The sequence below is a fragment of the Chrysochloris asiatica genome, unplaced genomic scaffold, assembly GCF_000296735.1.
Source record: "Chrysochloris asiatica unplaced genomic scaffold, ChrAsi1.0 scaffold00053, whole genome shotgun sequence".
NCBI lineage: Eukaryota > Metazoa > Chordata > Mammalia > Afrosoricida > Chrysochloridae > Chrysochloris > Chrysochloris asiatica.
The window spans coordinates 7,860,855-7,873,722 of record NW_006408571.1 but is presented as its reverse complement, the minus strand read 5'-3'; positions in this window follow the sequence as shown (position 1 = coordinate 7,873,722).

The window sequence follows — 12,868 nt, the reverse complement described above, 5'->3', positions numbered from 1 at the left end:
GAGAGAGAGAGAGACAGAGACAATGAAATACTGTTATATATGTTATATACACACACAATCATTTGCTGTACTTAATATCTCAAAGACACCATAATTTTAAAGTCTTTATCAATTTATATCTAAGCCAATGTCTCAATGACACCAAGTATGGTGTCTTTGAGATATTAAGGACAGCAAGTGATTGTGTGTATTCTTTTGGAGACTGCAAGTATAATTCTACACTGTTTGATTTACACCATGTCACAAGTTTTGGCATTCTGAAGGGACTCAAATCATGTTCCTTTTAAGTGTTCTTGAGTTCACTGGACAGTCCTTGATCTCCTCAAGGAATGAATGGATGAATTGTCAGGATGGAAAAAAAAATCCCTAGGCATAAATTTCCTGGTCTTTTTCCCACCAATGCAGTTTTCAATTGTCTTAAAACTTCTTCATAACAAGCCCCTGTGATTATCCTGTGTCCTTTGAGAAAATGTATTAAAATTACCCTTTTGGCATCCCCAAAATAACTGTCCTAGCCTTCTTGCCTGATCTCTCTGTGTTGAATTGAACCCGCCCTGCAGGTGACCAGAGAAGCCACTGTTTGGGTTGGGCCTGATTTTTAATAAAGGCACTGTAAGTAGATCAAAATAAGTGTATTACTGAAATAACCCGTATGTAGTCACTCCTGATCACAGAGACATGTCTAAACACTTTTTATTTGGAATAAATTTATGCATGTATGAACTAGAAACTTAGTAGCAATACTTTTTGACTTATCTTCATACAATAGAATTTAAAATAGGTTTTCTAGATTTACAGATGATAAGTGAATTCAAGAGATTACATACTTGTATATCCTCTTTTAGTCAATCTATTGACCTTTCCCCACTCTCTGGGTGATCAGGGCTGACAATGGCATTTCTAAAAGGCTATATTTTATTTTTAAATGTTGATGTGCTTTGTTTGAATGCTTTCAAGTATATGTACATACTTGATTCCTGAGCTGGGAGATTTATATTTTTGAGCACATTTTAATAAGAATATGAGACCTTTGGCAGAGAAGAAACAAGTCCACAAGGCTGATAGCCACATGAGACAGGATGCCAACTATCCTGAGACCAGTAGAATTAAATGGTGCCCAAGCACCACCACTGACCCACATGATTGAGGCAAAAATAGATGATTCTGATTAGCATAAGAAAGATGGAAGAAAAAATAACTCAAATTCGTAAGAATGGAAAGATTAATGAGATTATTGAGACCTGAGGAGTCCCTAAGACTATTGTCCTGAAACACTCTTCAAATTTTGAACCAAAACTACTTTCTAAGAACACATTTTAACAGATGAACAAAGTGACAAAAACAAAACAAAACAAAAACATGGCTATTCCTTGTTAGAATGGTACTGTACTAAAAACAAGCAAAAAAACAAACAAAGACCATCATCTATTCTACAATAAAGATGAGAAGATAAGGGGGCTGTAAGTCTAAAGTATTAGAAATGGAACAGACAGAAAAACTTAATGAGAATATTGACACAATATGAAAAATATAACTAATATCACAGATCAATATTTGTTCAGATTGCCATAGGGGAATCTAATTGCTGTATAAACTCTCATTAAAAGCACAATAGCATTGTATTTTAAAAAACAAAATTATTATAAGTAGATAAATGTAACCTTACAAAATTTTAAAAAAACCACTTAATATTCTAAAGGAGTTCTGGTAGCATAGTAGTTACGAATCAGGCTGCAAGCCGTAAGGTCCTGTTCCGCAGGAGAAAGATGAGGCTTCTTTCTGCTCCCTTAAATATTTATACAGCCTCGGAAAACCCTGTACAGGGTTGCTATGAGTCCAAACCGACTGCATTGCACATAAGCAACCAACCAACAAAATATTCTAATCTTCTAAATGTGTGTTAAAACAAATTTGCTAATACAAATGGATATTGAAGATGGAAGTAGAAAACAGTTTTGGCTATTTACCAGAGTGATTATATCTCAGTATTGGTTGTGTATTAAGTACCAGATGGTCAGGCCTTTAGATCAGAGCTTCGAATCGTGAGTCATTTCTATCAAGGTTAAGAAGGGTGGGATTCGGCAAATCAAGCAGCAGTCAAGAAATCAAATGACATATTGCATTAGGCAAATCTGTTTCAAAAGATCTGTCTAAAGTGTTATAAAGCCAAGATGTCACTTTGAGGAATAAGGTACACCTGATCAAATCCATAGTATTTTTAATTGCCTTATATGCATGAGAAACTTGAACAATGAATAAGGAAGACAGTTGTGGAATCCATGAACCTGACCATGGTGTTAGTAAAGAATATTGAAAGTCCCACGCATTGCCAAAAGAACATACAAATTGTTTTTGTAGTTCAACCAAAATGCTCCTTAGAAGCAAGGATGGTGAGACTTCTTCTCGATTTCTTCAGTCTACCAGAAGAGGCCAGTCCCTGGAGAAAAACAGCATGCTTGGTATCATGGAAAGTCAACAACAACAAAAAAGAAAGACCCCCAATCAGATGGATTGACATAATAGTAGCAACAATGGATTCAAATATAACAATAATTGTGATGGATGCACAAGGATAAGCAGTGTTTTGTCCAGCTGTGCTAGGGTCACCATAAGTTGGAAGCAACTAGATGACACCTAACAACCACTTCTCTGGTTAAATTATTCTCCATAAGAGTATAGTCCTGTGTCACTTGCCTATCTATCACTTCTTACTGTGTTTCATTATATTGAATTTTAAAGTAATTCCCCTTAGAAAGTGGTTTAAATCTGTTGAATTTACCAGGCTATTTTGATTTTGCATCTTGGTTTATCTTAGTGAGAAGGGGGCAAATGCCTTGGGTTTCAATGTTAAAGGCTAGTATTTTCTTTACCTGTCTCTGTAGCAGACAATTGTCTCCTACTGTGGGAATTATGAGTGACTGTGCTTCTAGTATATTTCATTCTTCTCCCCCATCACATCACTCAGTCCTCACACTTCAAGACACATAGATGTAAAGGAGAGTTGAAGGAAGGCATATATGTAATATTGAAACTGCTCAAAGGATTACTAAACATTTTCCATTTATTTATTTTTTTTTTAATTTGCTGACCAATATCCATAATATGCTCAGTGTTCAGGACTAACAAAACACGGGACTATGCCAGAAAACTATATCAACTGCTTTTCTTTAACAAATCAAGGACTGACAACTGTTCCTAAATGTTGTTCACTATAGAAATCAAGGTTGCTAGCTGGCAGCACCCTATCTTTAAGTCTTTTCCTACTTCCTGATCAGTCCTAAGTACTATTTTTCACATGAAGTGCTAGGGCAGTGAGAATGCAAAAGTGCTTGCTTTCTGGAAAATGTAATTTGCTTCAAGCAATATGCATACCTGGTGAAGCATGACTTCTGTGTGTTTGATTGTTTCAGTCAGAACAGACGGTGCACCCTGTCCTCACAGATGTCTTTATAACTGTTTGCAGTTTATTTTTGTCTTTCCAGAAAATGTTATGCAAAAAAACAAAAAAAGTAATATCAAGGATATATATATATTTCTAAAATATGAAACTGTGAAGAAACCAAATCTTCAGGAATTGACTCAGTACATTGCCTCACAAAACTGGCTCCTGCATTTATATGAGCAGCTGCCTTTTGCCATCCTTCATTCTTCACAGTTTCCCTAAGTGTTGGACTAGGGGTTACCAGTCAAGATTGTGTGTTTTGATTGTGATATTGTTACGGGGAGTGCCAATTGCACAGGGGTCTTGCCTTCTACTGGTTAAGAATAGGCAGGTGAGGCAGCATTTCCATTAAAGCAAAAGTTTGCTGTAGGAAATAGATGGGAATTGTTGTTGTTGTTAAGTGCTGTCAAGTCGGTTCTGACCCATAGCGACCCTGAACAAGGTTTCCGAGGCTGTAAATCTTTACGGGAGCAGAAAGCCTCATCTTTCTACTGTGGAGCAACTGGTAGTTTTGAACTGCTGACCTTGCGGTTCGCAGCCTAAGCCTGATTTGTAACCACTATGGGAAGGGTTTAAGCCAATGCTTAATCCCTAGCTCTCTGAACAAAGGCTTTGCTGGATTTTAAAAGGCTTGGGACAGAGAAATACATTGTATTAATTCATAGGGATAGGCAGGGATTTCCAGGAAATGGCCCATTTAGAAGGGCCATGTTAATTGGGTGCATATGCAGCATTTTTTTCAAGATGGATTCCACCCATAAGGCTTTCTGTAGAAGAAAAACCTGACTCTGGGATGTCGAGCACATGTCGTGAGACATTCTCAAGTTGGTCCATCTTCAGGAATAAAGGGCACACAAGATTGCTAGACTGGACGTAGGTTGCTGATTCATACCCAGGGATATGTAAACAGGATGAACTGGGGGAGAGGGGAAGAAATCTGTTGTAGGACTAGGAACTTTAAGTAAGAATACAATCATTAATACCGTGGGTGCCATTTGGTCTAGATGGTGAAACTGAGGGGAGGGAAAATGAGAATAAAACTTTGCAAACTGGCCATGCCTCACATCTGCCCGTGTCTATTGGCTTGAGCACCCGATTTTGCAAACTTCAATAAAGAAAACCTCTCTCGCTAAAATGAGTACAGACTGGATTTCTTGAGTGTCGGTATTGACAACCTTTCTCACAATGTGGCTCTTCGATACTTTTAATTGAGACTCTTAGCAGAGCTAGTGCTCTCCTTTGCCCCAGTAGAAGGTTTGTCTCTTAAAGTTAAGCCTAGGGTAATAGGGAAACCAGTTGAAAATATAAAATATCTCACTAGGAAGTAAGAATACAGAATTTTTATAGGTGGTCTTCAGTAATGACAAGTACCATAGAATATGGAATTTTTATGAATGATCTTTCTTATGGTCAGATGCCAGGATGTTGTTGATCAACTATGGTCTTGGCATGCACTGTCCATCTTTACAAGTATCCATGGAAGGACGGATGTACGTCTCAACATTCCTCAAGTATCCAAGTACAAAATTTCAATTGATAAGTTGCTTATATTTAATCCTGATTTCTGGGCCCTCTTTTCTCCTGTCTCAATATGTTAGTGGAACTCCCCACAATATATGTGAAAGAGCTGGACTACTCAGAGTAGAAGAAAGATATGGTTTGTTAATAGAGCTACTTATCTATTTGCCCCACTCTCCTCAGTATGCTATTTTAACCTGGATTCTTCACATAAAGCAGAATCAGAGATAAACTTATTTTAGAAAGTTATTCCAAGAAGTAAAATTAAAGATTGGGATTAGTGACACAAAAAAAAGAGGAAAACTCAATACAGATGCATTTTCAAAAGTTCCCTTTATGGATAATTGTACTAAACCTTGATAGAATTTCCTAAGGACCCATAAAGAAGATACCGCAAATAGTCTTTTCAAGAGAAGTATTTAACAAACAACTACGAACAACCATTATCAATACAAGAGAGAGACCTCTCATCTCCTTTATATCATTAATGTGTACTTTGGTAGGGGCAAAGTGAGTTCCCACCATCTGCTGACTTTGCTGGATCAGAGAAACACGAGATAGAAAGTTAGGGTCATATATAACTTGGAAATTCATGCAAGCATGTTAGGGTTATCTGAGACTGGGTCTGCAGTAATAGCCAAAGTAAAAGGTGGTTTGTGAGAAATATAAGGTGGTGTACAGTACATTACATCAAAATGTCTGTGGGAGGAGCCCAACTTGAATCCCTATTTGTAGGAAATCCTGAAAACATTATTTTAAACAAAGTATTTATAAATATTGATTAATTGACAATGACTAATGCGCAATGTGAAATGTATTACTTATTTAATCAAAAAAATTAAACACCAAATGTATTGATATAAATAAGCTAAAGTTGAATCTCGAAGACAATAACTCACACTTTCTCTTTTTGTTTGCTTAGTTGTTTAACACAAGTAAATTTAATAAGGAATAATCTGGGTAACCAATGTAAATGAGTATTCATTGAAGTTAAGTAGTTAAAAAAGAAATCATAAAAAATTCATCCTTTCCCCATTTCACAGTCCTGCAGAGAGAGAGAGGCATGACCCTGGTAGTTGCCAGGGACTTGGACCTGATGATAACTAACTAGAGTGCATTTGATTCAGGAAAATATGATGTACTAGAATGATCATTTCTTAAATCAATCTTGGGTTGTGATCACTTTTGAGACTTTTTTTTACAATTGGAAGAAATGTAAATTTTGAGGTAGCTTGATTTGGAACACTCATGAGAGCATCAAGAGTCAACCACATTGATCTTAACAAAGTAGCCTGGTCTAGGATTTATGCTTTCTATATACCCTTACTTGGAATCAGAATTTAAACAAGTCCTACACTGTTGCTGTAGGATAAGCAATGGATTGTGAACTTCAAGTTGGGTAGTTCAAACCCACCAGCTGCTCCTTGGAAATGCTATATAAGGTTGTTAAGTGTTAGAACTGACTTGATGGCACAACAGCAACAACAACAAGGTAGGTGTAGACTTGGGTCTATTCTTCCAGACTGGGTAATATTATTTTATTACCCTCAGATTCTCTAGCATTGGGATTTGTGTGTTTCTCTCCATGTTTGCCCAAAAAGTCTTTAAGAGTATCTCATATAGTACCGTATATTATATATATATATATAGTTGTTGTTGTTGTTGTTGTTATGTGCCATGGAGTCGGTTCTGACTCATAGCGACCCTATACAGGGTTTCTGAGGCTGTAAATCTTTATGGGAGCAGAAAGGCTCATTTTTCTCCTGGAGAACAGCTGTTAGTTTCGAACTGCTGACCCTGAGGATAGCAGCCTGATTTGTAACCACTACGCTACCAGAGCTCCTTATATATGTGTATATATGGTACTATATGAGATACTCTAAATATCTATTATAGGAGCAAGAACTATCTTTATATGCAAATATGTATAGGTGGTGGTGTGCCGTGGAGTCGTTCCCACTCATAGTGACCCTGCATAGGTTTTCCAAGGCTGCAAATCTTTATGGGAGCAGAAAGCCTTATCTTTCTCCCACGAAACTCCCTGGTAGTTTCCAACTGCTGACCTTGAGGTTAACAGCCTGACTTGTAATCACTACACTACCAGGGCTCTTTGCTTTGGGTTCTAACCAACTCAACAGCACCTAATAGCACCTAATATATAGTATCAAATGTTTTTCGTCCATATACAAATGTTCATTGTAATTATTCTTTTTCTTTATATAATAATTTTGTTCTAGAAATGCTAAATCAAAATACAAAGTGGGTTAATCAAACTTTAATCTATTAATTCATTTTATACTTTTGACCTAGCAGGGCATGTTTGCATTTTGCTATCTTAATTTCAACAAAAATATTAATCTTAGTGACAACTCTTCACACTTGCTCTGACTTTTTTGGTTTTCTTGATTAACACAAGTAAGGTTAATATAAGCAACCCTCTGGATAAGTAATTCAAGGGGCTATCAACTGAAGAGAAGTACATGCAGCTAAAAAGAAACCATGAAAGTCTTTCCAATTATGTGGATAATAATAATTACCATCCCTCTATCTTTGTACTGACAACCATCAGTCAGTGTGTTTCTATGGATAAGACCCTTTCTGTTGCTACTGAAGCCTATAAAACCTTAAATTTAAGGATCACTAGAACTGACTCTTCAAAAGTAAATGCTACTACAAATTTTTGAATCTAAAGTTTCTTTCTCTGTGTTGAAGCCATTTTAGATAGAAACAGAATACTTTTTAAATAAAGTCTAAACTCATTACCCAAACATCTAAGTTGTATTATACATTAGTTTTTAGTTTCATTTTAAATATTGTTGTTAAGTGCCATAGAATGGATTCTGACTCATAGTGACCCTGTATAGGGTTTTCAAGGAGCAGCTGGTTCAGTCGCCAACCTTGCGATTAAACTGACATTTCAGTACAGTGCTTATCCTACAGCACCACACCAGGAGGTTAATACAAAATATTAAATGCTAAAAAATTGATCTTTTGATATTTATATTTGTGGAGCATTAGTCCTTTTTAAAGAAATGGAAATCACTACTTACTTTTTCAAAGCAGTGGAAAACCTTTTTTAAAAATCACTGAAAATTGTGTATGTTTCTTCATAATGACCTTGGCACTCAGAGAATAAAAACTGTAGGAATGTAAGAGCATGAAAACTCTTTTAAATGTATGTATTCTTTGGTATCAGTATAGTGATTTAAAATATTTTGCAATGAAGTTTCAAAACCACTCATCCCATTTTCCAAAAAATTAATATGTTTCAGATTTTTGCTAAGCTTAAGAATAATATAATGATTTGAACACTCCATTAAAGCCTTATGTAGTCAATTAAACTCTATACTTGCTTAAGTTTATGTATCAGTGAGGATATATTTGGTAGCCATTGACGGCAGTCAGAGAAGAAATAAGTGCGATTAAAACGTCCATTTGAGAATGGTGTGAATAGAAACCACACACCTGAGTGTTCCATCCAGTCATCTTAATCCCTGCCTGTCAGGAATAGCAAAGTCTCTCCTCAGTGCTGGAGAAACAGGTTTTTGACTGTCATGCACTTTTTCTTTTTCTTTCTAGGAAAATTTCCCTCTCTGTACATTGCGCATCATGGTTGTATCTGGGAAGTGCATTAAATGAAGAAGACACCCCTTCAGAGATGTCCCTCCTAATCAGTATCTTTTTCTTAGTGCAAATTTTGGGCTATGAGGGACTCTTTGAAGTCTAAGTAATCTATTTCCTGGGCAATGTTTCAAAATTACTCCCTTAAAACTTTAATAGGTTTCTAATTGATTTTGAGACATTGATATGTACCAAAAACTAAATCCAGAAAGAAGACATCTAATTTTATTCTTTCCAAAATAGTTTCAGGGCTGTGAACTTTGTTAAACCAAAAAGCAGAGTTAACCACAATGCACTGCCCATTCTGCTATGTAGCTCCTCATTCAGAGTCTTTCAAATCAGTCCACTGGGAGACACAAATTGCTAAAGTATTTCCTGTTTGAAGGATGCATATGGAAGTGATCTTCCTACCTTCTTTTCTTCTTTTATTACTTTCTTTTTCTCTCTTTTCTTCTCCCTCTTTTTTTCTTCCTTCCTTCCCTCGCATTTTAACTTATTTTTCCCTGTTTTCTAACTTTTTATTGTGAATTGAGTGATGGTTTACAGTGCAATCAGTTTTACAAATTATACACCTTATTTGCTCTCAATTATTTCAATTCCCTCAATGAAATACCACTTATTCTACTTCCTCCCTGTGTTTCTTGTTTCGATTCCTCCATTTTTACTAACCCTTCTGAATTTTGTACTTGGATAAATGCTGCTCTTGTGATATTGAATGATTGACCATTCTATGGTGTTCATTCCACACTAATATTGTTGTCCCCCTATATGCCTATCCATTGTTGTTGTTGTTGTTAGATGCCATAGAGTCAGTACCAATGCATAGCAACCTTATGCACAGCAGTACGAAACACCGCCCCATCCTGGGCCAACCTCACTACTGTTGCCACACTTGAGTCCATCGATGCTGCCACTTGGCCAATCCATCTCGTTGGGGTCTTCCTTTTTTTCTCTGATCCTCCACCTTACCAAACATGATATCCTTCTCCAGTGACTGGTCCCTTTTGACAATATGTCTGAAGTATGAGGGATGAAGTTTGGCCATCTTGGCCTCCAAGGAGCACTCTGGCTGCACTTCTTCCAAAACGAATCTATTGTTTTTTTTGGCAACCCATAGCACTTTCAATATTCTCCTCTAACATGATAACTCAAAGGCATCAATTCTTCTACAGTCTTCCTTATTTACTGTCCAGCTTTCACATGCTTATGAGATTATTGAAAAATACCATGGCTTGGGTCAGACGCACCTTAGTCCTCAAGCTGACATCTTTGTTCTTCAATACTTTAAAAAGATCTTGTGCAGCAGATTTGCCTAATGTAATATGTTGTTTGATTTCTTGACACTGCTTCCGTGAGTGTTGATAGTTGATCCAAAAAGAATGAAGTCCTTGACAACTTCAATCTTTTCTCCACTACTTTGCTGAAAATTGAACTAATGAGGTGAATTCACTTCCAAATTTAAAGGATAATTAAGAACCATGGTCTTGGGGTTCCACCAGTCTCTATCTAACCAGAAACCCTGGTCTTTTTTTATTATTTGTTATTCATTTTCTCCCACTCTCTCAAGGATCTTCTGTGATCCCTTTCAGAGGAATTGGTAATGACACCAGGCACCATCTAGTTCTTCTGTTCACATGGTCCACTAAGCAATAGGATTAATTGCTTCCAAGCATTCTCGATTTTTATCGCTGTTCTAACCTCTAGACAGAGACCAACGTTTCAACTTAGATAACTGCACATGAGTTTGTACAATCCCAGTCACTAGTCACCAAAGTAGGATGATGAACATTGTCTTTACGGACTGTATTGTGACAATTTAACATGGTTTCCTACATGACTGTCATCCTGAATGAGCCCCCAGGCCCAAAAATTTATTCCCTCAGGGAGTTTATAATGTCTAAGTTTTCATAATATTGCCCCCTATATCTGCTATTGTATTGATGGACATGTTTTCAGTAACAATTAACATCCATATAAAAGTATCATCCGTCAAACCTTTGTGACACTGTTGGATAAGCACTCATAATTCATTTGTTACTTTGTTTCACTGTGGTGGCTTGTGTGTTGCTTTGATATTAGGAGCCAGTGTTTCAAATGCTGTAGGGTCACGTATGATGAACAGGTTTTAGTTGAGCTTCTAGATTAAAACAGACTCAGAAGAAAACAAGTAGACTGCTTCCAAATGTTTAGTCACTGAAAACCTTATGAATTGCAATGAAATGTTGTCAGATAGCAGCAGAATACTGAAATATAATGAATATTACCAGTTTATTGTCAGGTATAGCATCAGAAGATGAGCTTCTCAGGTTGGAAGGTACTCAAAATATAACTAAGGAAAAGATGACTCTTCCCTGTACAGTTGACCTTGAAGTAGTATGGAGAAAAGCATTCAGGACCTTCATTTAATCATGAGACACAACTCAAAATGAGAAGAAACAGCTATAACCATCCATTAATAATTGGAACATGGAATGCATGAAATATGAATCTAGGAAAATAGGAAGTTGTCAGACGTGACATAGAACACATAACATCAATATCCTACACATTAGTGAGCTGTCATAGAATTGGCCATTTTGAATCTGATAATCACATAGTTTACTATGTCAGGAATGATATATTGAAGAGGAATGACATCTTATTCATTTTCAAAGAGAACATTTCAAGATCTATCTTGAAATATAATACTATCCACAGGCATATAGGATGACCAATCAATATCACTATTATTCAAATTTATCCATCAACCACTAAAGCTAGTAATGATGAAGATTCTACCAACTTCTTCATTCTAAAATTGATCTAACATGCAATCAAGATGTATTGATAATTACTAATGATTAGAAGGCGAAATTTGGAAACAAAGAGGAATGATCAGCAGTTGGAAAATACAGCTTTGGTGATAGAAATGATGCTGGAGATCACATGATACAATTTTGCAAGACCAATGATTATTTCATTGCAAATAGCTTTTTAAGCAACACAAAATACAATTATACACATGGATTTCACCCAATAGAATACACAGAAATTAAATTGACTACATCTGTGGAAAAGATCCATATCATCAAATAAAACAAGGCCAGGGACAGATCATCAACTGCTCATCTGAAGCTGAAGAAAATTAAAACAAGTCCTTGAGAGCCAAAATATGACCTTGAACATATTCCACTTGAATATAAAAGTCATATCAAGAGCAGATTTGATGCTTTAGACACTAATGATTGAAAACCAGAAGAATTATGGGATGACATCAAGAACATTATACAGGAAGAAAGCAAAAGGTCATTAAGAAGACAAGGAAGAAAGAAAAGACCAAAATGATGTCAGAAGAGATTCTGAAACTAGCCCTGCAGCATAGAGATGCTAAAGCAGATGGAAGAAATTAAGAAATAAAAGAGTTGAACAGAAATTTTTATAGAGCAATTCAAGAAGAAAAACAAAAATATTATAATGAAATGCACAAAGATCTGGAGTTAGAAAACCAAAAGAACAGAAAGAACACACTCTGAAGATCTCAAGTTGAAATAACTGAGAAAAAATTCAAACCTTAACTTGCAATACTGAAAGATTCTTTGGGCTACTGAAGGACGTCCAATGTGAACTGAAGGCACTGGCACAAAACAAGGCTCTGGGAATTGATGGAATACAAATTGAAATATTTCTATAAATGGATGCAACACTGTAGGAACAAACTCATCTATCTATGCCAAGCAATTTGGAAAACAGTTACCTGGCCAATTGATTGGAAGATATCCATTTTTTGTGCCCATTCAAAGAGTGATGACCCAACAAAATGCAGAAATCAATAGACAACGTCATTAATATCTCATGCAAATAAAATTTTGCTAAGGATAGTTCAAAAATGTCTGCAGCAATGCATTGACAGGGGACTGTCAGAGGCTTAAGCCAGATTCAAATGAGGACCTGGAACTAATGATATTATTGCTGACATCAGATGGATCTTTACTGAAAGCAGAGAATACCAGAAACATGTTTACCCGTGCTTTATTGACTATGCAAAGGCTTTCAACTGTGTGGATCATGACAAGCTATGGATAACATTGCAACAAATGAAAAGCTACTGACAATGAGTACTCCAGAACACATAATTGTGCTCATGAGGAACCTGTATAAAGAACAGAACAAGGGGACACTGAATGGTTTAAAATAAGAAAAGTTGTATGCCAGGATTGCATTCTTTCACCATACTTATTGAGTCTGTATGTTGAGCAAATAATCTGGGAAGCTATATTATATAAAGAAGAAAGTGACATCAGGATTGGA